Below are 27,031 nucleotides of genomic sequence, written 5' to 3'. Positions count from 1 at the left end.
GCAGTCATGTGATCAGTGCATGATATAGACGTGATCAGTGCATGATCAGTCTCGTGATCAGTGCATGATAGCCACGTGATCAGTGCATGATCAGACACCTGATGGGTGTATGATCATTCACGTGACCTGTACATGGTAGCTACATGATCATTGCATGATCAGCCACGTGAGTAGTGCATGATAGCCACGTGATCACTGCATGATCAGTCACGTGATCAGTGCATGATCAGTCATGTGACCAGTACATGGTAGCTGCGTGATCATGGCATGATCAGCCACGTGAGCAGTGCATGATAGCCACGTGATCAGTGCATGATCAGACACGTGATCAGTGCATGATCAGTCACGTGATCAGTGCATGATCAGCCACGTGATCAGTGCATGATCAGGCACGTGATCAGTGTATGTCAGCCACGTGATCAGTGCATGATAGCCACGTGATCAGTGCATGATCAGTCACGTGATCAGTGCATGATCAGTTACGTGATCAGTGCATGATCAGCCACGTGATCAGTGCATGATCAGCCACGTGATCAGTGCATGATCAATTACGTGATCAGTGCATGATCAGTCACGTGACCAGTACATGTAGCTACGTGATCATTGCATGATCAGCCACGTGATCAGTGCATGATAGCCACGTGATCAGTGCATGATCAGTCATGTGATAGTGTGTGATCAGCCACGTGATCAGTCATGATATCCACGTGATCAGTGCATGACAGCCACGTGATCAGTGCATGATAGCCACGTGATCAGTGCATGATCAGTCACGTGATCATGTGTGATCAGCCACGTGATCAGTGCATGATCAGTTACGTGAGCAGTGTATGATCAGCCACGTGAGCACTGCATGGTCAGACACGTGAAGAGTGTATGATCAGCCACGTGATCAGTGCATGATATCCAAGTGATCAGTGCATGATCATCACGTGATCAGTGTATGATCAGCCACGTGAACAGTGCATGCTCAGTCACGTGATCTGGGCCTGCTGAGCTGCGTGATTACTGTCTGCTCATCTGCTTGACAATTGCCAGCTGAGCTGCACGATTCCTGCCTGTCATCTGCTTGACAATTGCCAGCTGTGCTGCGTAATTCCTGCCTGCTCAGCTGCTTGATTATTGCCAGCTGAGCAGCATGATTCCTCACACCTGAGTTCCATGATTATTGCCTGCTGACTGTTTGATTCGTGCCTACTCAGCTCTTTGTTTATTGCCTCCAGAGGCACATGATCAGTGTATGATAGCAAACATGATCAGTGCATGATCAGTCACATGATCAGCGCCATTAAGTCACGTGATCACTACATGATAGTCATGTGATCAGTCCATGCTCAGTCACGGTATCAGTGCATGATCAGCCACGTGATCAGTGCATGATAGCCACGTGATCAGTGCATGATCAGTCACGTGATCAGTGCATGATCAGTTACGTGATCAGTGCATGATCAGCCACGTGATCAGTGCATGATCAGCCACGTGATCAGTGCATGATCAGTTACGTGATCAGTGCATGATCAGTCACGTGACCAGTACATGGTAGCTACGTGATCATTGCATGATCAGCCACGTGATCAGTGCATGATAGCCACGTGATCAGTGCATGATAGCCACGTGATCAGTGCATGATCAGTCATGTGATAGTGTGTGATCAGCCACGTGATCAGTGCATGATAGCCACGTGATCAGTGCATGATAGCCACGTGATCAGTGCATGATCAGTCACGTGATCATGTGTGATCAGCCACGTGATCAGTGCATGATCAGCCACGTGATCAGTGCATGATCACGTGATCAGTGCATGATCAGCCACGTGATCAGTGCATGATAGCCACGTGATCAGTGCATGATCAGTCACGTGATCAGTGCATGATCAGTCACGTGATCAGTGCATGATCAGTTACGTGATCAGTGCATGATCAGTCACGTGACCAGTACATGGTAGCTACGTGATCATTGCATGATCAGCCACGTGATCAGTGCATGATAGCCACGTGATCAGTGCATGATCAGTCACGTGATCAGTGCATGATCAGTCACGTGATCAGTGCATGATCAGCCACGTGATCAGTGCATGATCAGGCACGTGATCAGTGCATGATCAGCCACGTGATCAGTGCATGATAGCCACGTGATCAGTGCATGATCAGTTACGTGATCAGTGCATGATCAGTCACGTGATCAGTGCATGATCAGCCACGTGATCAGTGCATGATCAGCCACGTGATCAGTGCATGATCAATCACGTGATCAGTGCATGATCAGTCACGTGACCAGTGCATGGTAGCTACGTGATCATTGCATGATCAGCCACGTGATCAGTGCATGATAGCCACGTGATCAGTGCATGATAGCCACGTGATCAGTGCATGATCAGTCATGTGATAGTGTGTGATCAGCCACGTGATCAGTGCATGATAGCCACGTGATCAGTGCATGACAGCCACGTGATCAGTGCATGATCAGTCACGTGATCATGTGTGATCAGCCACGTGATCAGTGCATGATCAGCCACGTGATCAGTGCATGATCAATTACGTGATCAGTGCATGATCAGTCACGTGATCAGTACATGGTAGCTACGTGATCAGTGCATGATCAGCCACGTGATCAGTGCATGATAGCCACGTGATCAGTGCATGATCAGTCACGTGATCAGTGCATGATCAGTCACGTGATCAGTGCATGATCAGTCACGTGACCAGTATATGGTAGCTACGTGATCATTGCATGATCAGCCACGTGATCAGTGCATGATAGCCACGTGATGTGCATGAGTTACGTGATCAGTGCATGATCAGCCACGTGATCAGTGCATGAGTGCCACGTGATCAGTGCATGATATGTCACGTGACAGTGTGTGATCAGCCACGTGATCAGTGCATGATCAGCCACGTGATCAGTGCATGATAGCCACGTGATCAGTGCATGATAGCCACGTGATCAGTGCATGATCAGTCATGTGATAGTGTGTGATCAGCCACGTGATCAGTGCATGATAGCCACGTGATCAGTGCATGATCAGCCACGTGATCAGTGCATGATAGCCACGTGATCAGTGCATGATCAGTCACGTGATCAGTGCATGATCAGCCACGTGATCAGTGCATGATCAGCCACGTGATCAGTGCATGATCAATTACGTGATCAGTGCATGATCAGTCACGTGATCAGTACATGGTAGCTACGTGATCATTGCATGATCAGCCACGTGAGCAGTGCATGATAGCCACGTGATGTGTGCATGAGTTACGTGAGCAGAGTATGATCAGCCACGTGATCAGTGCATGAGTGCCACGTGATCAGTGCATGATATGTCACGTGACAGTGTGTGATCAGCCACGTGAACAGTGCATGTTCAGCCACGTGATCAGTGCATGATAGCCACGTGATCAGTGCATGATCAGTTATGTGAGCAGTGTATGATCAGCCACGTGATCAGTGCATGGTCAGACACGTGAACAGTGTATGATCAGCCACGTGATCAGTGCATGATATCCAAGTGATCAGTGCATGATCATCACGTGATCAGTGTATGATCAGCCACGTGAACAGTGCATGCTCAGTCTCGTGATCTGGGCCTGCTGAGCTGCGTGATTACTGTCTGCTCATCTGCTTGACAATTGCCAGCTGAGCTGCACGATTCCTGCCTGTCATCTGCTTGACAATTGCCAGCTGTGCTGCGTAATTCCTGCCTGCTCAGCTGCTTGATTATTGCCAGCTGAGCAGCATGATTCCTCACACCTGTGTACCATGATTATTGCCTGCTGACTGTTTGATTCGTGCCTACTCAGCTCTTTGTTTATTGCCTCCAGAGGCACATGATCAGTGTATGATAGCAAACATGATCAGCGCATGATCAGTCACATGATCAGCGCCATTAAGTCACGTGATCACTACATGGTAGTCATGTGATCAGTCCATGCTCAGTCACGGTATCAGTGCATGATCAGCCACGTGATCAGTGCATGATAGCCACGTGATCAGTGCATGATCAGACACGAGACCAGTGCATGATAGCCACGTGATCAGTGCATGATAGCCACGTGATCAGTGCATGATCAGTCACGTGATCAGTGCATGATCAGCCACGTGATCAGTGCATGATCAATTACGTGATCAGTGCATGATCAGTCACGTGACCAGTACATGGTAGCTACGTGATCATTGCCTGATCAGCCACGTGTTCAGTGCATGATAGCCACGTGATCAGTGCATGATAGCCACGTGATCAGTGCATGATCAGTCATGTGATACGTGTGTGATCAGCCACGTGATCAGTGCATGATATCCACGTGATCATTGCATGAGAGCCACGTGATCAGTGCATGATCAGTCACTTTGATACATGTGTGATCAGCCACGTGATCAGTGCATGATGAGCCACGTGATCAGTGCAGGATCAATTACGTGATAAGTGCATGATCAGTCACGTGACCAGTACATGGTTGCTACGTGATCGTTGCATGATCAGCCACGTGAGCAGAGCATGATAGCCACGTGGTCAGTGCATGATCAGTCACGTGATCAGTACATGATCAGTCACGTGAACAGTGCATGATCATTTACATGATCTTTGCATGATCAGTCACGTTACCAGTACATGGTTGCTACGTAATCATTCCATGACGAGCCACGTGAGCAGTGCATGATATCCACGTGATCAGTGGATGATCAGACACGAGATCAGTGCATGATCAGTCACGTGATCAGTGCATGATCAGCCACGTGATCAGTGCATGACCAGGCACGTGATCAGTGCATGTCCACCCAAGTGATCAGTGCATGATAGCCACGTGATCAGTGCATGATCAGTCAAGTGATCAGTGCATGATCTGTTATGTGATCAGTGTATGATCAGCCACGTGATCAGTGCATGATCAGCCACGTGATCAGTGCATGATCAATTACGTGATCAGTGCATGATCAGTCACGTGATCAGTACATGTTAGCTACGTGATCATTGCCTGATCAGCCACATGATCAGTGCATGATAGCCACGTGATCAGTGCATGATAGTCACGTGATCAGTGCATGATCAGTCATGTGATAGTGTGTGATCAGCCATGTGATCAGTGCATGATATCCACGTGATCAGTGCATGACAGCCACGTGATCAGTGCATGATCAGTCACCTGATGGGTGTATGATCATTCACGTGACCAGTACATGGTAGCTACATGATCATTGCATGATCAGCCACGTGAGTAGTTCATGATAGCCACGTGATCACTGCATGATCAGTCACGTGATCAGTGCATGATCAGTCATGTGACCAGTACATGGTAGCTGCGTGATCATGGCATGATCAGCCACGTGAGAAGTGCATGACAGCCACGTGATCAGTGCATGATCAGACACGAGATCAGTGCATGATCAGTCACGTGATCAGTGCATGATCAGCCACGTGATCAGTGCATGACCAGGCACGTGATCAGTGTATGTCCACCCAAGTGATCAGTGGATGATAGCCACGTGATCAGTGCATGATCAGCCACGTGATCAGTGCAGGATCAGCCGCATTATCAGTGCATGATCAGTCACGTGTTCAGTGCATGATCAGTCACGTGACCAGTACATGGTAGCTACGTGATCATTGCCTGATCAGCCACATGATCAGTGCATGATAGCCACGTGATCAGTGAATGATAGCCACGTGATCAGTGCATGATCAGTCATGTGATACGTGTGTGATCAGCCACGTGACCAGTGCATGATATCCACGTGATCAGTGCATGACAGCCACGTGATCAGTGCATGAGAGCCACGTGATCAGTGCATGATCAGTCACGTGATACATGTGTGATCAGCCACGTGATCAGTGCATGATGAGCCACGTGATCAGTGCAGGATCAATTATGTGATCAGTACATGATCACTCACGTGACCAGTACATGGTTGCTACGTGATCGTTGCATGATCAGCCACGTGAGCAGAGCATGATAGCCACGTGGTCAGTGCATGATCAGTCACGTGATCAGTACATGATCAGTCACGTGAACAGTTCATGATCATTTACGTGATCTTTGCATCATCAGTCACGTTACCAGTATATGGTTGCTACGTGATCATTCCATGACGAGCCACGTGAGCAGTGCATGATAGCCACGTGATGTGTGCATGAGTTACGTGAGCAGAGTATGATCAGCCACGTGATCAGTGCATGAGTGCCACGTGATCAGTGCATGATATGTCACGTGACAGGTGTGTGATCAGCCACGTGAACAGTGCATGTTCAGCCACGTGATCAGTGCATGATAGCCACGTGATCAGTGCATGATCAGTTACGTGAGCAGTGTATGATCAGCCACGTGATCAGTGCATGGTCAGACACGTGAACAGTGTATGATCAGCCACGTGATCAGTGCATGATATCCAAATGATCAGTGCATGATCATCACGTGATCAGTGTATGATCAGCCACGTGAACAGTGCATGCTCAGTCACGTGATCTGGGCCTGCTGAGCTGCGTGATTACTGTCTGCTCATCTGCTTGACAATTGCCAGCTGAGCTGCACGATTCCTCCCTGTCATCTGCTTGACAATTGTCAGCTGTGCTGCGTAATTCCTGCCTGCTCAGCTGCGTGATTATTGCCAGCTGAGCAGCATGATTCCTCACAGCTGAGTTCCATGATTATTGCCTGCTGACTGTTTGATTCGTGCCTACTCAGCTCTTTGTTTATTGCCTCCAGAGGCACATGATCACTGTATGATAGCAAACATGATCAGCGCATGATCAGTCACATGATCAGCGCCATTAAGTCACGTGATCACTACATGATAGTCATGTGATCAGTCCATGCTCAGTCACGGTATCAGTGCATGATCAGCCACGTGATCAGTGCATGATCTGTCACAAGATTAGTGTATGATCATCCACGTGATCAGTGCACGGGCAGTCATGTGATCAGTGCATGACATAGACGTGAACAGTGCATGATCAGTCTCGTAATCAGTGCATGATAGCCACGTGATCAGTGCATGATCAGTCACCTGATGGGTGTATGATCATTCACGTGACCTGTACATGGTAGCTACATGATCATTGCATGATCAGCCACGTGAGTAGTTCATGAAAGCCACGTGATCACTGCATGATCAGTCACGTGATCAGTGCATGATCAGTCATGTGACCAGTACATGGTAGCTGCGTGATCATGGCATGATCAGCCACGTGAGCAGTGCATGATAGCCACGTGATCAGTGCATGATCAGACACGAGATCAGTGCATGATCAGTCACGTGATCAGTGCATGATCAGCCACGTGATCAGTGCATGACCAGGCACGTGATCAGTGTATGTCCAGCCAAGTGATCAGTGCATGATAGCCACGTGATCAGTGCATGATCAGTCACGTGATCAGTGCATGATCAGTTATGTGATCAGTGTATTATCAGCCACGTGATCAGTGCATGATCAGCCACATGATCATTCCATGATCAATTACGTGATCAGTGCATGATCAGTCACGTGACCAGTACATGGTAGCTACGTGATCATTGCCTGATCAGTCACGTGATCAGTGCATGATAGCCACGTGGTCAGTGCATGATAGCCACGTGATCAGTGCATGATCAGTCATGTGATACGTGTGTGATCAGCCACGTGATCAGTGCTTTATATCCACGTGATCAGTGCATGACAGCCACGTGATCAGTGCATGAGAGCCACGTGATCAGTGCATGATCAGTCACGTGATACATTGTGATCAGCCACGTGATCAGTGCATGATGAGCCACGTGATCAGTGCAGGATCAATTACCTGATCAGTGCATGATCAGTCACGTGACCAGTACATGGTTGCTACGTGATCGTTGCATGATCAGCCACGTGAGCAGAGCATGATAGCCACGTGATCAGTGCATGACCAGGCACGTGATCAGTGTATGTCCACCCAAGTGATCAGTGCATGATAGCCACGTGATCAGTGCATGATCAGTCACGAGCTCAGTGCATGATCAGTTATGTGATCAGTGTATGATCAGCCACGTGATCAGTGCATGATCAGCCACATGATCAGTGCATGATCAATTACGTGATCAGTGCATGATCATTCATGTGACCAGTACATGGTAGCTACGTGATCATTGCCTGATCAGCCACGTGATCAGTGCATGATTGCCACGTGATCAGTGCATGATAGCCACGTGATCAGTGCATGATCAGTCATGTGATACGTTTGTGATCAGCCACGTGATCAGTGCATGATATCCACGTGATCAGTGCATGACAGCCACGTGATCAGTGCATGAGAGTCACGTGATCAGTGCATGATCAGTCACGTGATACATGTGTGATCAGCCACGTGATCAGTGCATGATGAGCCACGTGATCAGTGCAGTATCAATTACGTGATCAGTGCATGATCAGTCACGTGACCAGTACATGTTTGCTACGTGATTGTTGCATGATCAGCCACGTGAGCAGGGCATGATAGCCACGTGGTCAGTGCATGATCAGTCACGTGATCAGTACATGATCAGTCACGTGAACAGTTCATGATCATTTACGTGATCTTTGCATGATCAGTCACGTTACCAGTATATGGTTGCTACGTGATCATTGCATGACGAGCCACGTGAGCAGTGCATGATAGCCACGTGATGTGTGCATGAGTTACATGAGCAGACTATGATCAGCCACGTGATCAGTTCATGAGTGCCACGTGATCAGTGCATGATATGTCACGTGACAGGTGTGTGATTAGCCACGTGAACAGTGCATGTTCAGCCACGTGATCAGTGCATGATAGCCACGTGATCAGTGCATGATCAGTTACGTGAGCAGTGTATGATCAGCCACGTAATCAGTGCATGGTCAGACACGTGAACAGTGTATGATCAGCCACGTGATCAGTGCATGATATCCAAGTGATCAGTGCATGATCATCACGTGATCAGTGTATGATCAGCCACGTGAACAGTGCATGCTCAGTCACGTGATCTGGGCCTGCTGAGCTGTGTGATTACTGTCTGCTCATCTGCTTGACAATTGCCAGCTGAGCTGCACGATTCCTCCCTGTCATCTGCTTGACAATTGCCAGCTGTGCTGCGTAATTCCTGCCTGCTCAGCTGCGTGATTATTGCCAGCTGAGCAGCATGATTCCTCACAGCTGAGTTCCATGATTATTGCCTGCTGACTGTTTGATTCGTGCCTACTCAGCGCTTTGTTTATTGCCTCCAGAGGCACATGATCACTGTATGATAGCAAACATGATCAGCGCATGATCAGTCACATGATCAGCGCCATTAACTCACGTGATCACTACATGATAGTCATGTGATCAGTCCATGCTCAGTCACGGTATCAGTGCATGATCAGCCACGTGATCAGTGCATGATCTGTCACAAGATTAGTGTATGATCATCCACGTGATCAGTGCACGGGCAGTCATGTAATCAGTGCATGATATAGACGTGAACAGTGCATGATCAGTCTCGTAATCAGTGCATGATAGCCACGTGATCAGTGCATGATCAGTCACCTGATGGGTGTATGATCATTCACGTGACCTGTACATGGTAGCTACATGATCATTGCATGATCAGCCACGTGAGTAGTTCATGATAGCCACGTGATCACTGCATGATCAGTCACGTGATCAGTGCATGATCAGTCATGTGACCAGTACATGGTAGCTGCGTGATCATGGCATGATCAGCCACGTGAGCAGTGCATGATAGCCACGTGATCAGGGCATGATCAGACACGAGATCAGTGCATGATCAGTCACGTGATCAGTGCATGATCAGCCACGTGATCAGTGCATGACCAGGCACGTGATCAGTGTATGTCCAGCCAAGTGATCAGTGCATGATAGCCACGTGATCAGTGCATGATCAGTCACGTGATCAGTGCATGATCAGTTATGTGATCAGTGTATGATCAGCCACGTGATCAGTGCATGATCAGCCACATGACCAGTGCATGATCAATTACGTGATCAGTGCATGATCAGTCACGTGACCAGTACATGGTAGCTACGTGATCATTGCCTGATCAGTCACATGATCAGTGCATGATAGCCACGTGATCAGTGCATGATAGCCACGTGATCAGTGCATGATCAGTCATGTGATACGTGTGTGATCAGCCACGTGATCAGTGCTTAATATCCACGTGATCAGTGCATGACAGCCACGTGATCAGTGCATGAGAGCCACGTGATCAGTGCATGATCAGTCACGTGATACATTGTGATCAGCCACGTGATCAGTGCATGATGAGCCACGTGATCAGTGCAGGATCAATTACCTTATCAGTGCATGATCAGTCACGTGACCAGTACATGGTTGCTACGTGATCGTTGCATGATCAGCCACGTGAGCAGAGCATGATAGCCACGTGATCAGTGCATGACCAGGCACGTGATCAGTGTATGTCCACCCAAGTGATCAGTGCATGATAGCCACGTGATCAGTGCATGATCAGTCACGAGATCAGTGCATGATCAGTTATGTGATCAGTGTATGATCAGCCACGTGATCAGTGCATGATCAGCCACATGATCAGTGCATGATCAATTACGTGATCAGTGCATGATCATTCATGTGACCAGTACATGGTTGCTACGTGATCGTTGCATGATCAGCCACGTGAGCAGAGCATGATAGCCACGTGGTCAGTGCATGATCAGTCACGTGATCAGTACATGATCAGTCACGTGATCAGTACATGATCAGTCACGTGAACAGTTCATGATCATTTACGTGATCTTTGCATGATCAGTCACGTTACCAGTATATGGTTGCTACGTGATCATTCCATGACGAGCCACGTGAGCAGTGCATGATAGCCACGTGATGTGTGCATGAGTTACGTGAGCAGAGTATGATGAGCCACGTGATCAGTGCATGAGTGCCACGTGATCAGTGCATGATATGTCACGTGACAGGTGTGTGATCAGCCACGTGAACAGTGCATGTTCAGCCACGTGATCAGTGCATGATAGCCACGTGATCAGTGCATGATCAGTTACGTGAGCAGTGTATGATCAGCCACGTGATCAGTGCATGGTCAGACACCTGAACAGTGTATGATCAGCCACGTGATCAGTGCATGATATCCAAGTGATCAGTGCATGATCATCACGTCATCAGCGTATGATCAGCCACGTGAACATTGCATGCTCAGTCACGTGATCAGGGCCTGCTGAGCTGCGTGATTACTGTCTGCTCATCTGCTTGACAATTGCCAGCTGAGCTGCACGATTCCTGCCTGTCATCTGCTTGACAATTGCCAGCTGTGCTGCGTAATTCCTGCCTGCTCAGCTGCTTGATTCTTGCCAGCTGAGCAGCATGATTCCTCACACCTGTGTTTCATGATTCCTCACACCTGTGTTTCATGATTATTGCCTGCTGACTGTTTGATTCGTGCCTACTCAGCTCTTTGTTTATTGCCTCCAGAGGCACATGATCAGTGTATGATAGCAAACATGATCAGCGCATGATCAGTCACATGATCAGCGCCATTAAGTCACGTGATCACTACATGATAGTCATGTGATCAGTCCATGCTCAGTCACGGTATCAGTGCATGATCAGCCACGTGATCAGTGCATGATCTGTCACAAGATTAGTGTATGATCATCCACGTGATCAGTGCACGGGCAGTCATGTGATCAGTGCATGATATAGACGTGAACAGTGCATGATCAGTCTCGTGATCAGTGCATGATAGCCACGTGATCAGTGCATGATCAGTCACCTGATGGGTGTATGATCATTCACGTGACCTGTACATGGTAGCTACATGATCATTGCATGATCAGCCACGTGAGTAGTGCATGATAGCCACGTGATCAGTGCATGATCAATCACGTGTTCAGTGCATGATCAGTCATGTAATCTGTGCATGACCAGGCACGTGATCAGTGTATGACCAGCCAAGTGATCAGTGCATGATAGCCACGTGATCAGTGCATGATCAGTCACGTGATCAGTGCATGATCAGTCACGTGATCAGTGGATGATCAGCCACGTGATCAGTGCATGAGTGCCACGTGATCAGTGCATGATATGTCACGTGACAGGTGTGTGATCAGCCACGTGAACAGTGCATGTTCAGCCACGTGATCAGCGCCTGCTCAGTCACGTGATCAGGGCCTGCTGAGCTGCGAGATTACTGTCTGCTCATCTGCTTGACAATTGCCAGCTGAGCTGCACGATTCCTGCCTGTCTTCTGCTTGACAATTGCCAGCTGTGCTGCGTAATTCCTGCCTGCTCAGCTGCTTGATTATTGCCAGCTGAGCAGCATGATTCCTCACACCTGAGTTCCATGATTATTGCCTGCTGACTGTTTGATTCGTGCCTACTCAGCTCTTTATTTATTGCCTCCAGAGGCACATGATCAGTGTATGATAGCAAACATGATCAGCGCATGATCAGTCACATGATCAGCGCCATTAAGTCACGTGATCACTACATGATAGTCATGTGATCAGTCCATGCTCAGTCACGGTATCAGTGCATGATCAGCCACGTGATCAGTGCAGGATCTGTCACATGATTAGTGTATGATCACCCACGTGATCAGTGCATGGGCAGTCATGTGACCAGTGCATGATATAGATGTGATCAGTGCATGATCAGTCTCATGATCAGTGCATGATAGCCACGTGATCAGTGCATGATCAGTCACCTGATGGGTGTATGATCATTCACATGACCTGTACATGTAGCTACATGATCATTGCATGATCAGCCACGTGAGTAGTTCATGATAGCCACTTGATCACTGCATGATCAGTCACGTGATCAGTGCATGATCAGTCTTGTGACCAGTACATGGTAGGTGCGTGATCATGGCATGATCAGCCACGTGAGCAGTGCATGATAGCCACGTGATCAGTGCATGATCAGACACGAGATCAGTGCATGATCAGTAACGTGATCAGTGCATGATCAGCCACGTCATCAGTGCATTACCAGGCACGTGATCAGTGCATGTCAGCCAAGTGATCAGTGCCTGATATCCACGTGATCAGTGCATGATCAGTCACATGTTCAGTGTATGATCAGTCACGTGATAGGTGTGTGATCAGCCACGTGAACAGTGCATGCTCAGTCACGTGATCAGGGCCTGCTGAGCTGCGTGATTACTGTCTGCTCATCTGCTTGGCAATTTCCAGCTCAGCTGCACGATTCCTGCCTGTCATCTCCTTGACAATTGCCACCTGGTCTGCGTAATTCCTGCCTGCTCATCTACTTGATTATTGCCAGCTGATCAGCATGATTTCTCAGAGCTGAGTTCCATGATTATAGCCTGCTTACTGATTCCTGCCTACTCAGCTCTATGTTCATTGCCTCCAGAGGCACATGATCAGTGTGTGACAGCAAACATGATCAGCACATGATCAGTCACATAATCAATGCATGATAAGCCAGGTGATCAGTGCATGATCAATTATGTGATCAGTGCCTGATCAGTTATGTGACCAGTACATGGTAGCTGCGTGACCATTGCATGTTCAGCCACGTGAGCAGTGCATGATAGCCACGTGATCAGTGCATGATCAGTCACGTGATCTGTGCATGATCAGTCACGTGATCTGTGCATGATCAGTCACGTGATCAGTGCATGATCAATTACCTGATCAGTGCATTATCAGTCACGTGACCAGTGCATGGTAGCTATGTGATCATTGCATGATCAGCCACGTGATCAGTGCATGATAGCCACGTGATCAGTGCATGATAGCCACGTGATCAGTGCATGATAGCCACGTGATCAGTGCATGATCAATCACATGATACGTGATTGATCAGCCACGTGATCAGTGCATGTTATCCACGTGATCAGTGCAGGATAGCCACGTGATCACTTCATGATTATTTACGTGATCTGTACATGGTCAGTCACGTGATACGTGTGTGATCAGCCACCGGATCAGTGCGTGATGAGCCATGTGATCAGTGCAGGATCAGTTACGTGATCAGTGCATGATCAGTCAAATGACCAGTACATGGTAGCTACGTGTTCATTGCGTGATCAGCCACGTGATCAGTGCATGATAGCTACGTGATCAGTGCATGACAGCCACATGATCAGTGCATGATGAGACACGTGATCAGTGCAGGATGAGCCACGTGATCAGTGCAGGATCAATTACGTGATCAGTGCATGATCAGCCACGTGATCAGTGCATGATCAATTACGTGATCAGTGCATGATCAGTCACCTGATGGGTGTATGATCATTCACGTGACCTGTATATGGTAGCTACATGATCTTTGCATGATCAGCCACGTGAGTAGTGCACGATAGCCACGTGATCAATGCATGATCAGTCACGAGGTCAGTGCATGATAAGTCATGTGACCAGTACATGGTAGCTGCGTGATCATCGCATGATCAGCCACGTGAGCAGTGCATGATAGCCACGTGATCAGTGCATGATCAGACACGAGATCAGTGCATGATCAGTCACGTGATCAGTGCATGATCAGCCACGTGATCAGTGCAGGACCAGGCACGTGATCAGTATATGTTCAGCCAAGTGATCAGTGCATGATAGCCACGTGATCAGTGCATGATAGCCACGTGATCAGTGCATGATCAGTCACGTGATCAGTGCATGATCAGTCACGTGATCAGTACATGATCATGCACGTGAACAGTGCATTATCATTGACGTGATCCGTGCATGATCAGTCACGTGACCAGTATATGGTAGCTACGTGATCATTCCGTGATGAGCCACGTGAGCAGTGCATGATAGAAACGTGATGTGTGCATGATGAGTTACGTGAGCAGAGTATGATCAGCCACGTGATCAGTGCATGCATGCCACGTGATCAGTGCATGATATGTCACGTGACAGGTGTGTGATCAGCCACATGAACAGTGCATGTTCAGCCACGTATTCAGTGCATGATAGCCACGTGAATAGTACATGATCAGTTACGTGAGCAGTGTATGATCAGCCACGTGATCAGTGCATGGTCAGACACGTGAACAGTGTATGATCAGCCACGTGGTCAGTGCATGATATCCAAGTGATCAGTGCATGATCAATCACGTGATCAGTGTATGATCAGCCACGTGAACAGTGCGTGCTCAGTCACGTGATCTGGGCCTGCTGAGCTGCGTGATTACTGTCTGCTCATCTGCTTGACAATTACCAGCTGAGCTGCACGATTCCTTCCTGTCATCTGCTTGACAATTGCCAGCTGTGCTGCGTAATTCCTGCCTGCTCAGCTGCTTGATTGTTGCCAGCTGAGCAGCATGATTCCTCACAGCTGAGTTCCATGATTATTGCCTGCTGACTGTTTGATTCGTGCCTACTCAGCTCTTTGTTTATTGCCTCCAGAGGCACATGATCAGTGTATGATAGCAAACATGATCAGTGCATGATCAGTCACATGATCAGAGCCATTAAGTCACGTGATCACTACATGATAGTCATGTGATCAGTCCATGCTCAGTCACGGTATCAGTGCATGATCAGCCACGTGAACAGTGCATGATCAGCCAGGTGATCAGTTCATGATAGCTATGTGATCAGTTCATGATTTGTCACGTGATCTGTGCATGACCAGGCAGGTCATCAGTGTATGATCAGCCACGTGAACAGTGCATGATAGCCACGTGATTAGTGCATGATCCGTCACCTGATGGGTGTATGATCATTCACGTGACCTGTACATGGTAGCTACATGATCATTGCATGATCAGCCACGTGAGTAGTGCATGATAGCCACGTGATCAGTGCATGATCAGTCACGTGTTCAGTGCATGATCAGTCATGTAATGTGTGCATGACCTGGCACGTGATCAATGTATGACCAGCCAAGTGATCAGTGCATGGTAGCTAGGTGATCAGTGCATGATCAGTCACGTGATCAATGAACGATCAGTCACGTGATCAGTGCATGATCAGCCACGTGATCAGTGCATGATCAATTACGTGATCAGTACATGATCAGTCACGTGAACAGTGCGTGATCATTTACGTGATCTGTGCATGATCAGCCAAATGATAAGTGCATGTTCAATTACGTGATCAGTGCATGATCAGCCACGTGATCAGTGCATGATCAGTCAGGTGATCAGTGCATGATATGTCACGTGACAGGTGTGTGATCAGCCACGTGAACAGTGCATGTTCAGCCACGTGATCAGTGCATGATAGCCACGTGATCAGTGCATGATCAGTTACGTGAGCAGTGTATGATCAGCCACGTGATCAGTGCATGGTCAGACACGTGAACAGTGTATGATCAGCCACGTCATCAGTGCATGATATCCAAGTGATCAGTGCATGATCATCACGTGATCAGTGTATGATCAGCCACGTGAACAGTGCATGCTCAGTCACGTGATCTGGGCCTGCTGAGCTGCGTGATTACTGTCTGCTCATCTGCTTGACAATTGCCAGCTGAGCTGCACGATTCCTTCCTGTCATCTGCTTGACAATTGCCAGCTGTGCTGCGTAATTCCTGCCTGCTCAGCTGCTTGATTGTTGCCAGCTGAGCAGCATGATTCCTCACACCTGAGTTCCATGATTATTGCCTGCTGACTGTTTGATTCGTGCCTACTCAGCTCTTTGTTTATTGCCTCCAGAGGCACATGATCAGTGTATGATAGCAAACATGATCAGTGCATGATCAGTCACATGATCAGAGCCATTAAGTCACGTGATCACTACATGATAGTCATGTGATCAGTCCATGCTCAGTCACCGTATGAGTGCATGATCAGCCACGTGATCAGTGCATGATCAGCCAGGTGATCAGTTCATGATAGCTATGTGATCAGTTCATAATTTGTCACGTGATCTGTGCATGACAAGGCAGGTGATCAGTGTATGATCAGCCACGTTATCAGTGCATGATCCATCACCTGATGGGTGTATGATCAGTCACCTGACCGGTACATGGTAGCTACATGATCATTGCAAGATCAGCCACGTGAGTAGTGCATGATAGCCACGTGATCAGTGCATGATCAGTCACGTGATCAGTGGATGATCAGCCACGTGATCAGTGCATGATCAGCCACATGATCAGTGCATGATCAATTACGTGATCAGAGCATGACCAGTCACGTGACCAGTATATGGTGGCTAGGTGATCATTGCATGATCAGCCACATAAGCCGTGCATGATAGCCACGAGATCAGTGCATGATCAGTCACGTGATCAGTGCATGATCACTCACGTTAACAGTGCATGATAAGTCACCTGATCAGTGCATGATCAATTACGTGATCAGTGCATGATCACTCACGTGACCAGTACATGGTAGCTACGTGATCATTGCATGAACAGCCGCGTGAGCAGTGCATGAGACCCACGTGATCAGTGCATGATCTGTCGCATGATCAGTGTATGATCATCCGGGTGATCAGTGCATGGGCAGTCATGTGATCAGTGCATGATATAGACGTGATCAGTGCATGATCAGTCTCGTGATCAGTGTATGATCAACCACGTGATCAGTGCACGATAGCCAGGTAATGAGTGCACGATAGCCAGATGATCAGTGCATTATCAGTCACGTGATCAGTGTATGATCAGCCAAGTAATAAGTGCATGATAGCCAACTGATCAGTGGATGATCAGTCACGTGATCAGTGCATGGTCAGTCACGTGATCATTGCATGATCAGCCACGTGATCAGTGCTGATCAATTACGTGATCAGTGGATGATCAGTCACGTGATCAGTACATGATCACTCATGTGAACAGTGCATGATCAGTCATGTGATCAGTGTATGACCAGCCAAGTGATCAGTGCATGATAGCCACGTGATCAGTGCATGATCAGTCACGTGATCAGTGCATGATCAGCCACGTGATCAGTGCATGATCAGCCAAATTATAAGTGCATGATCAATTACGTGATCAGTGTATGATCAGCCACGTGAGCAGTGCATGGTCAGACACGTGAACAGTATATGATCAGCCACGTGATCAGTGCATGATAGCCACGTGATCAGTGCATGATAGCCACGTGATCAGTGCATGATCAGTTACGTGAGCAGTGTATGATCAGCCACGTGATCAGTGCATGATAGCCACGTGATCCGTGCATGATAGCCACGTGAACAGTGCATGATCAATTACGTGATCAGTGCATGATCAGCCACGTGATCAGTGCATGATAGCCACGTGATCAGTGCATGATCAGTTACGTGAGCAGTGTATGATCAGCCACGTGAACAGTGCATGATCAGACACGTGAACAGTGTATGATCAGCCACGTGATCAGTGCATGATCAGTCACGTGAACAGTGCATGATCAGTTACGTGATCTGTGCATGATCAGTCATGTGACCAGTATATGGTAGCTATGTGATCATTCCATGACGAGCCACGTGAGCAGTGCATGACAGTCACGTGATCAGTGCATGAGAGCCACGTGATCAGTGCATGATCAGTCACGTGATACATGTGTGATCAGCCATGTGATCTTTGCATGATGAGCCACGTGATCAGTGCAGGATCAATTACGTGATCAGTGCATGATCAGTCAGGTGACCAGTACATGGTTGCTACGTGATCGTTGCATGATCAGCTTCGTGAGCAGAGCATGATAGCCACGTGATCAGTGCATGATCAGTCACGTGATCAGTACATGATCAGTCACGTGAACAGTGCATGATCAGTTACGTGATCTGTGCATGATCAGTCACGTGACCAGTATATGGTAGCTATTTGATCATTCCATGACGAGCCACGTGAGCAGTGCATGATAGCCACGTGATGTGTGCATGATGAGTTACGTGAGCAGAGTATGATCAGCCACGTGATCAGTGCATGAGTGCCACGTGATCAGTGCATGATATGTCACGTGACAGGTGTGTGATCAGCCACGTGAACAGTGCATGTTCAGCCACGTGATCAGTCCATGATAGCCACGTGATCAGTGCATGATCAGTTACCTGAGCAGTGTATGATGAGCCACGTGATCAGTGCATGGTCAGACACGTGAACAGTGTATGATCAGCCATGTGATCAGTGCATGATATCCAAGTGATCAGTGCATGATCATCACGTGATCAGTTTATGATCAGCCACGTGAACAGTGCATGCTCAGTCACGTGATCAGGGCCTGCTGAGCTGCGTGATTACTGTCTGCTCATCTGCTTGACAATTGCCAGCTGAGCTGCACGATTCCTGCCTGTCATCTGCTTGACAATTGCCAGCTGTGCTGCCTAATTCCTGCTTGCTCAGCTGCTTGATTATTGCCAGCTGAGCAGCATGATTCCTCACACCTGAGTTCCATGATTATTGCCTGCTGACTGTTTGATTCGTGCCTACTCAGCTCTTTGTTTATTGCCTCCAGAGGCACATGATCACTGTATGATAGCAAACATGATCAGTGCATGATCAGTCACATGATCAGAGCCATTAAGTCACGTGATCACTACATGATAGTCATGTGATCAGTCCATGCTCAGTCACAGTATCAGTGCATGATCAGCCACGTGATCAGTGCATGATCAGCCAGGTGATCAGTTCATGATTTGTCACGTGATCTGTGCATGACCAGGCAGGTGATCAGTGTATGATCAGCCACGTAAACAGTGCATGATAGCCACGTGATCAGTGCATGATCCGTCACCTGATGGGTGTATGATCATTCACGTGACCTGTACATGGTAGCTACATGATCATTGCATGATCAGCCACGTGAGTAGTGCATGATAGCCACGTGATCAGTGCATGATCAGTCACGTGTTCAGTGCATGATCAGTCATGTAATGTGTGCATGACCTGGCACGTGATCAGTGTATGACCAGCCAAGTGATCAGTGCATGATAACTAGGTGATCAGTGCATGATCAGTCACGTGATCAATGCATGATCAGTCACGTGATCAGTGGATGATCAGCCACGTGATCAGTGCATGATCAGCCACATGATCAGTGCATGATCAATTACGTGATCAGTGCATGATCAGTCACGTGACCAGTATATGGTAGCTAGGTGATCATTGCATGATCAGCCACATGAGCCGTGCATGATAGCCACGAGATCAGTGCATGATCAGTCACGTGATCAGTGCATGATCACTTACGTTAACAGTGCATGATAAGTCACCTGATCAGTGCATGATCAATTACGTGATCAGTGCATGATCACTCACGTGACCAGTACATGGTAGCTACGTGATCATTGCATGAACAGCCGCATGAGCAGTGCATGATAGCCACGTGATCAGTGCATGATCTGTCGCATGATCAGTGTATGATCATCCGGGTGATCAGTGCATGGACAGTCATGTGATCAGTGCATAATATAGACGAGATCAGTGCATGATCAGTCTCGTGATCAGTGTATGATCAACCACGTGATCAGTGCACGATAGCCAGGTAATGAGTGAAAGATAGCCAGATGATCAGTACATTATCAGTCATGTGATCAGTGTATGATCAGCCAAGTAATAAGTGCATGATTGCCAACTGATCAGTGGATGATCAGTCACGTGATCAGTGCATGGTCAGTCACGTGATCATTGCATGATCAGCCAGGTGATCAGTGCATGATCAATTACGTGATCAGTACATGATCAGTCACGTGAACAGTGCGTGATCATTTACGTGATCTGTGCATGATCAGCCAAATGATAACTGCATGATCAATTACGTGATCAGTGCATGATCAGCCACTTGATCAGTGCATGATCAGTCAGGTGATCAGTGCATGATATGTCACGTGACAGGTGTGTGATCAGCCACGTGAACAGTGCATGTTCAGCCACGTGATCAGTGCATGATAGCCACGTGATCAGTGCATGATCAGTTACGTGAGCAGTGTATGATCAGCCACGTGAGCAGTGCATGGTCAGACACGTGAACAGTGTATGATCAGCCACGTGATCAGTGCATGATATGCAAGTGATCAGTGCATGATCATCACGTGATCAGTGTATGATCAGCCACGTGAACAGTGCATGCTCAGTCACGTGATCTGGGCCTGCTGAGCTGCGTGATTACTGTCTGCTCATCTGCTTGACAATTGCCAGCTGAGCTGCACGATTCCTTCCTGTCATCTGCTTGACAATTGCCAGCTGTGCTGCCTAATTCCTGCCTGCTCAGCTGCTTGATTGTTGCCAGCTGAGCAGCATGATTCCTCACACCTGAGTTCCATGATTATTGCCTGCTGACTGTTTGATTCGTGCCTACTCAGCTCATTGTTTATTGCCTCCAGAGGCACATGATCAGTGTATGATAGCAAACATGATCAGTGCATGATCAGTCACATGATCAGAGCCATTAAGTCACGTGATCACTACATGATAGTCATGTGATCAGTCCATGCTCAGTCACGGTATCAGTGCATGATCAGCCACGTGATCAGTGCATGATCAGACAGGTGATCAGTTCATGATAGCTATGTGATCAGTTCATGATTTGTCACGTAATCTGTGCATGACAAGGCAGGTGATCAGTGTATGATCAGCCACGTGATCAGTGCATGATCAGACAGGTGATCAGTTCATGATAGCTATGTGATCAGTTCATGATTTTTCACGTGATCTGTGCATGACAAGGCAGGTGATCAGTGTATGATCAGCCACGTTATCAGTGCATGATCCATCACCTGATGGGTGTATGTCAGTCACCTGACCGGTACATGGCAGCTACATGATCATTGCATGATCAGCCACGTGAGTAGTGCATGATAGCCACGTGATCAGTGCATGATCAGTCACGTGATCAGTGTATGATCAACCACGTGATCAGTGCACGATACCCAGGTAATGAGTGCACGATAGCCAGATGATCAGTGCATGATCAGTCTCGTGATCAGTGTATGATCAACCACGTGATCAGTGCACGATACCCAGGTAATGAGTGCACGATAGCCAGATGATCAGTGCATTATCAGTCACGTGATCAGTGTATGATCAGCCAAGTAATAAGTGCATGATAGCCAACTGATCAGTGGATGATCAGTCACGTGATCAGTGCATGATCAGTCACGTGATCAGTATATGGTAGCTATGTGATCATTCCATGACGAGCCACGTGAGCAGTGCATGACAGTCACGTGATCAGTGCATGATAGCCACGTGATCAGTGCATGATCAGTCACGTGATACATGTGTGATCAGCCACGTGATCAGTGCATGATGAGCCACGTGATCAGTGCATGATCACTTACGTGATCAGTGCATGATCAGTCACGTGACCAGTACATGGTTACTACGTGATCGTTGCATGATCAGCTTCGTGAGCAGAGCATGATAGCCACGTGATCAGTGCATGATCAGTCACGTGATCAGTACATGATCAGTCACGTGAACAGTGCATGATCAGTTACGTGATCTGTGCATGATCAGTCACGTGACCAGTATATGGTAGCTATGTGATCATTCCATGATGAGCCACGTGAGCAGTGCATGATAGCCACGTGATGTGTGCATGATGAGTTATGTGAACAGAGTATGATCAGCCACGTGATCAGTGCATGGTCAGTCACGTGATCAGTGCATGATCAGCCACGTGATCAGTGCATGATCAGTTACGTGATCAGTGGATGATCAGTCACGTGATCAGTACATGATCAGTCATGTGAACAGTGCATGATCAGTCATGTGATCAGTGTATGACCAGCCAAGTGATCAGTGCATGATAGCCACGTGATCAGTGCATGATCAGTCACGTGATCAGTGCATGATCAGTCACGTGATCAGTGCATGATCAGCCAAATTATAAGTGCATGATCAATCACGTGATCAGTGCATGATCAGCCACGTGATCAGTGCATGATCAGTCATGTGATCAGTACATGACCAGTCACGTGAACAGTGCGTGATCATTTACGTGATCTGTGCATGATCAGACATGTGACCAGTATATGGTAGCTCCGTGATCATTCCATGACGAGCCACGTGAGCAGTGCATGATAGAAACGTGATGTGTGCATGATGAGTTACGTGAGCAGATTATGATCAGCCACGTGATCAGTGCATGAGTGCCACGTGATCAGTGCATGATATGTCACGTGACAGGTGTGTGATCAGCCACGTGAACAGTGCATGTTCAGCCACGTGATCAGTGCATGATAGCCACGTGATCAGTGCATGATCAGTTACATGAGCAGTGTATGATCAGCCACGTGATCAGTGCATGGTCAGACACGTGAACAGTGTATGATCAGCCACGTGATCAGTGCATGATATCCAAGTGATCAGTGCATGATCAATGACGTGATCAGTGTATGATCAGCCACGTGAACAGTGCCTGCTCAGTCACGTGATCAGGGCCTGCTGAGCTGCGTGATTACTGTCTGCTCATCTGCTTGACAATTGCCAGCTGAGCTGCACGATTCCTTCCTGTCATCTGCTTGACAATTGCCAGCTGTGCTGCGTAATTCCTGACTGCTCAGCTGCTTGATTGTTGCCAGCTGAGCAGCATGATTCCTCACAGCTGAGTTCCATGATTATTGCCTGCTGACTGTTTGATTCGTGCCTACTCAGCTCTTTGTTTATTGCCTCCAGAGGCACATGATCAGTGTATGATAGCAAACACGATCAGTGCATGATCAGTCACATGATCAGAGCCATTAAGTCACGTGATCACTACATGATAGTCATGTGATCAGTCCATGCTGAGTCACGGTATCAGTGCATGATCAGCCACGTGATCAGTGCATGATCAGCCAGGTGATCAGTTCATGATAGCTATGTGATCAGTTCATGGTTTGTCACGTGATCTGTGCATGACAGGCAGGTGATCAGTGCATGATCAGCCACGTTATCAGTGCATGATCCATCACCTGATGAGTGTATGATCAGTCACGTGACCTGTATATGGTAGCTACATGATCATTGCATGATCAGCCACGTGAGTAGTGCATGATAGCCACGTGATCAGTGCATGATCAGTCACGTGATCAGTGCATGATCAGTCACGTGATCAGTGCATGATCAGCCACGTGATCAGTGCATGATCAGCCACAGGATCAGTGCATGATCAATTACGTGATCAGTGCATGATCAGTCACGTGATCAGTGCATGGTAGCTACGTGATCAGTGCATGAACAGCCACATGAGCCGTGCATGATAGCCACGTGATCAGTGCATGATCAGTCACGTGATCAGTGCAAGATCACTCACGTTAACAGTGCATGATAAGTCACCTGACCAGTGCATGATCAATTACGTGATCAGTGCATGATCACTCACGTGACCAGTACATGGTAGCTACGTGATCATTGCATGAACAGCCGCGTGAGCAGTGCATGATAGCCACGTGATCAGTGCATGATCTGTCGCATGATCAGTGCATGATCATCCGGGTGATCAGTGCATGGGCAGTCATGTGATCAGTGCATGATATAGACGTGATCAGTGCATGATCAGTCTCGTGATCAGTGTATGATCAACCACGTGATCAGTGCACGATAGCCAGGTAATGAGTGCACGATAGCCAGATGATCAGTGCATTATCAGTCACGTGATTAGTGTATGATCAGCCAAGTAATAAGTGCATGATAGCCAACTGATCAGTGGATGATCAGTCACGTGATCAGTGATGGTCAGTCACGTGATCATTGCATGATCAGCCACGTGATCAGAGCATGATCAAATACGTGATCAGTGGATGATCAGTCACGTGATCAGTACATGATCAGTCACGTGAACAGTGCATGATCAGTCATGTGATCAGTGTATGACCAGCCAAGTGATCAGTGCATGATAGCCACGTGATCAGTGCATGATTAGTCACGTGATCAGTGCATGATCAGTCACGTGATCAGTGCATGATCAGCCACGTGATCAGTGCATGATCAGCCAAATTATAAGTGCATGATCAATTACGTGATCAGTGTATGATCAGCCACGTGAGCAGTGCATGGTCAGACATGTGAACAGTTTATGATCAGCCACGTGATCAGTGCATGATAGCCACGTGATCAGTGCATGATAGCCACGTGATCAGTGCATGATCAGTTACGTGAGCAGTGCATGATCAGCCACGTGATCAGTGCATGATAGCCACGTGATCCGTGCATGATAGCCACGTGAACAGTGCATGATCAATTACGTGATCAGTGCATGATCAGCCACGTGATCAGTGCATGATAGCCACGTGATCAGTGCATGATCAGTTACGTGATCAGTGTATGATCAGCCACGTGAGCAGTGCATGGTCAGACACGTGAACAGTGTATGATCAGCCACGTGATCAGTGCATGATAGCCACGTGATCAGTGCATGATCAGTCACGTGATCAGTGCATGATCAGTTATGTGAACAGTGCATGATCAGTTACGTGATCTGTGCATGATCAGTCACGTGACCAGTGCATGGTAGCTATGTGATCATTCCATGACGAGCCACGTGAGCAGTGCATGACAGTCACGTGATCAGTGCATGAGCAGCCACGTGATCAGTGCATGATCAGTCACGTGATACATGTGTGATCAGCCATGTGATCAGTGCATGATGAGCCACGTTATCAGTGCAGGATCAATTACGTGATCAGTGCATGATCAGTCAGGTGACCAGTGCATGGTTGCTACGTGATCGTTCCATGATGAACTTCGTGAGCAGAGCATGATAGCCACGTGATCAGTGCATGATCAGTCACGTGATCAGTGCATGATCAGTCACGTGATCAGTGCATGATCAGTTACGTGATCTGTGCATGATCAGTCACGTGACCAGTATATGGTAGCTACGTGATCATTCCATGACGAGCCACGTGAGCAGTGCATGATAGCCACGTGATGTGTGCATGATGAGTTACGTGAGCAGTGTATGATAAGCCACGTGGTCATTGCATGATCAGCCACGTGATCAGTGCATGATCAATTACGTGATCAGTACATTATCAGTCACGTGAACAGTGCGTGATCATTTACGTGATCTGTGCATGATCAGCCAAATGATAAGTGCATGATCAATTACGTGATCAGTGCATGATCAGCCACGTGATCAGTGCATGATCAGTCAGGTGATCAGTGCATGATATGTCACGTGACAGGTGTGTGATCAGCCACGTGAACAGTGCATGTTCAGCCACGTAATCAGTGCATGATAGCCACGTGATCAGTGCATGATCAGTTACGTGAGCAGTGTATGATCAGCCACGTGAGCAGTGCATGGTCAGACACGTGAACAGTGTATGATCAGCCACGTGATCAGTGCATGATATCCAAGTGATCAGTGCATGATCATCACGTGATCAGTGTATGATCAGCCACGTGAACAGTGCATGCTCAGTCACGTGATCTGGGCCTGCTGAGCTGCATGATTACTGTCTGCTCATCTGCTTGACAATTGCCAGCTGAGCTGCACGATTCCTGCCTGTCATCTGCTTGACAATTGCCAGCTGTGCTGCGTAATTCCTGCCTGCTCAGCTGCTTGATTATTGCCAGCTGAGCAGCATGATTCCTCACAGCTGAGTTCCATGATTATTGCCTGCTGACTGTTTGATTCGTGCCTACTCAGCTCTTTGTTTATTGCCTCCAGAGGCACATGATCAGTGTATGATAGCAAACATGATCAGTGCATGATCAGTCACATGATCAGCGCCATTAAGTCACGTGATCACTACATGATAGTCATGTGATCAGTCCATGCTCAGTCACGGTATCAGTGCATGATCAGCCACGTGATCAGTGCATGATCAGCCACGTGATCAGTTCATGATAGCTATGTGATCAGTGCATGATCAGTCACGTGATCAGTGCATGACAGGCACGTGATCAGTGCATGATCAGCCACGTGATCAGTGCATGATCATCACCTGATGGGTGTATGATCAGTCACGTGACCAGTACATGGTAGCTACATGATCATTGCATGATCAGCCACGTGAGTAGTGCATGATAGCCACGTGATCAGTGCATGATCAGTCACGTGATCAGTGCATGATCAGTCACGTGATCAGTGCATGATCAGTCACGTGATCAGTGCATGATCAGTTACGTGATCAGTGCATGATCAGCCACGTGATCAGTGCATGATCAGCCACGTGATCAGTGCATGATCAGTTACGTGATCAGTGCATGATCAGTCACGTGATCAGTGCATGGTAGCCACGTGATCAGTGCATGATCAGCCACG

The sequence above is a fragment of the Bos javanicus genome, chromosome 28, assembly GCF_032452875.1.
Source record: "Bos javanicus breed banteng chromosome 28, ARS-OSU_banteng_1.0, whole genome shotgun sequence".
In the NCBI taxonomy this organism is placed as follows: Eukaryota; Metazoa; Chordata; class Mammalia; order Artiodactyla; family Bovidae; genus Bos; species Bos javanicus.
Note: the sequence above shows the minus strand (reverse complement) of the source record.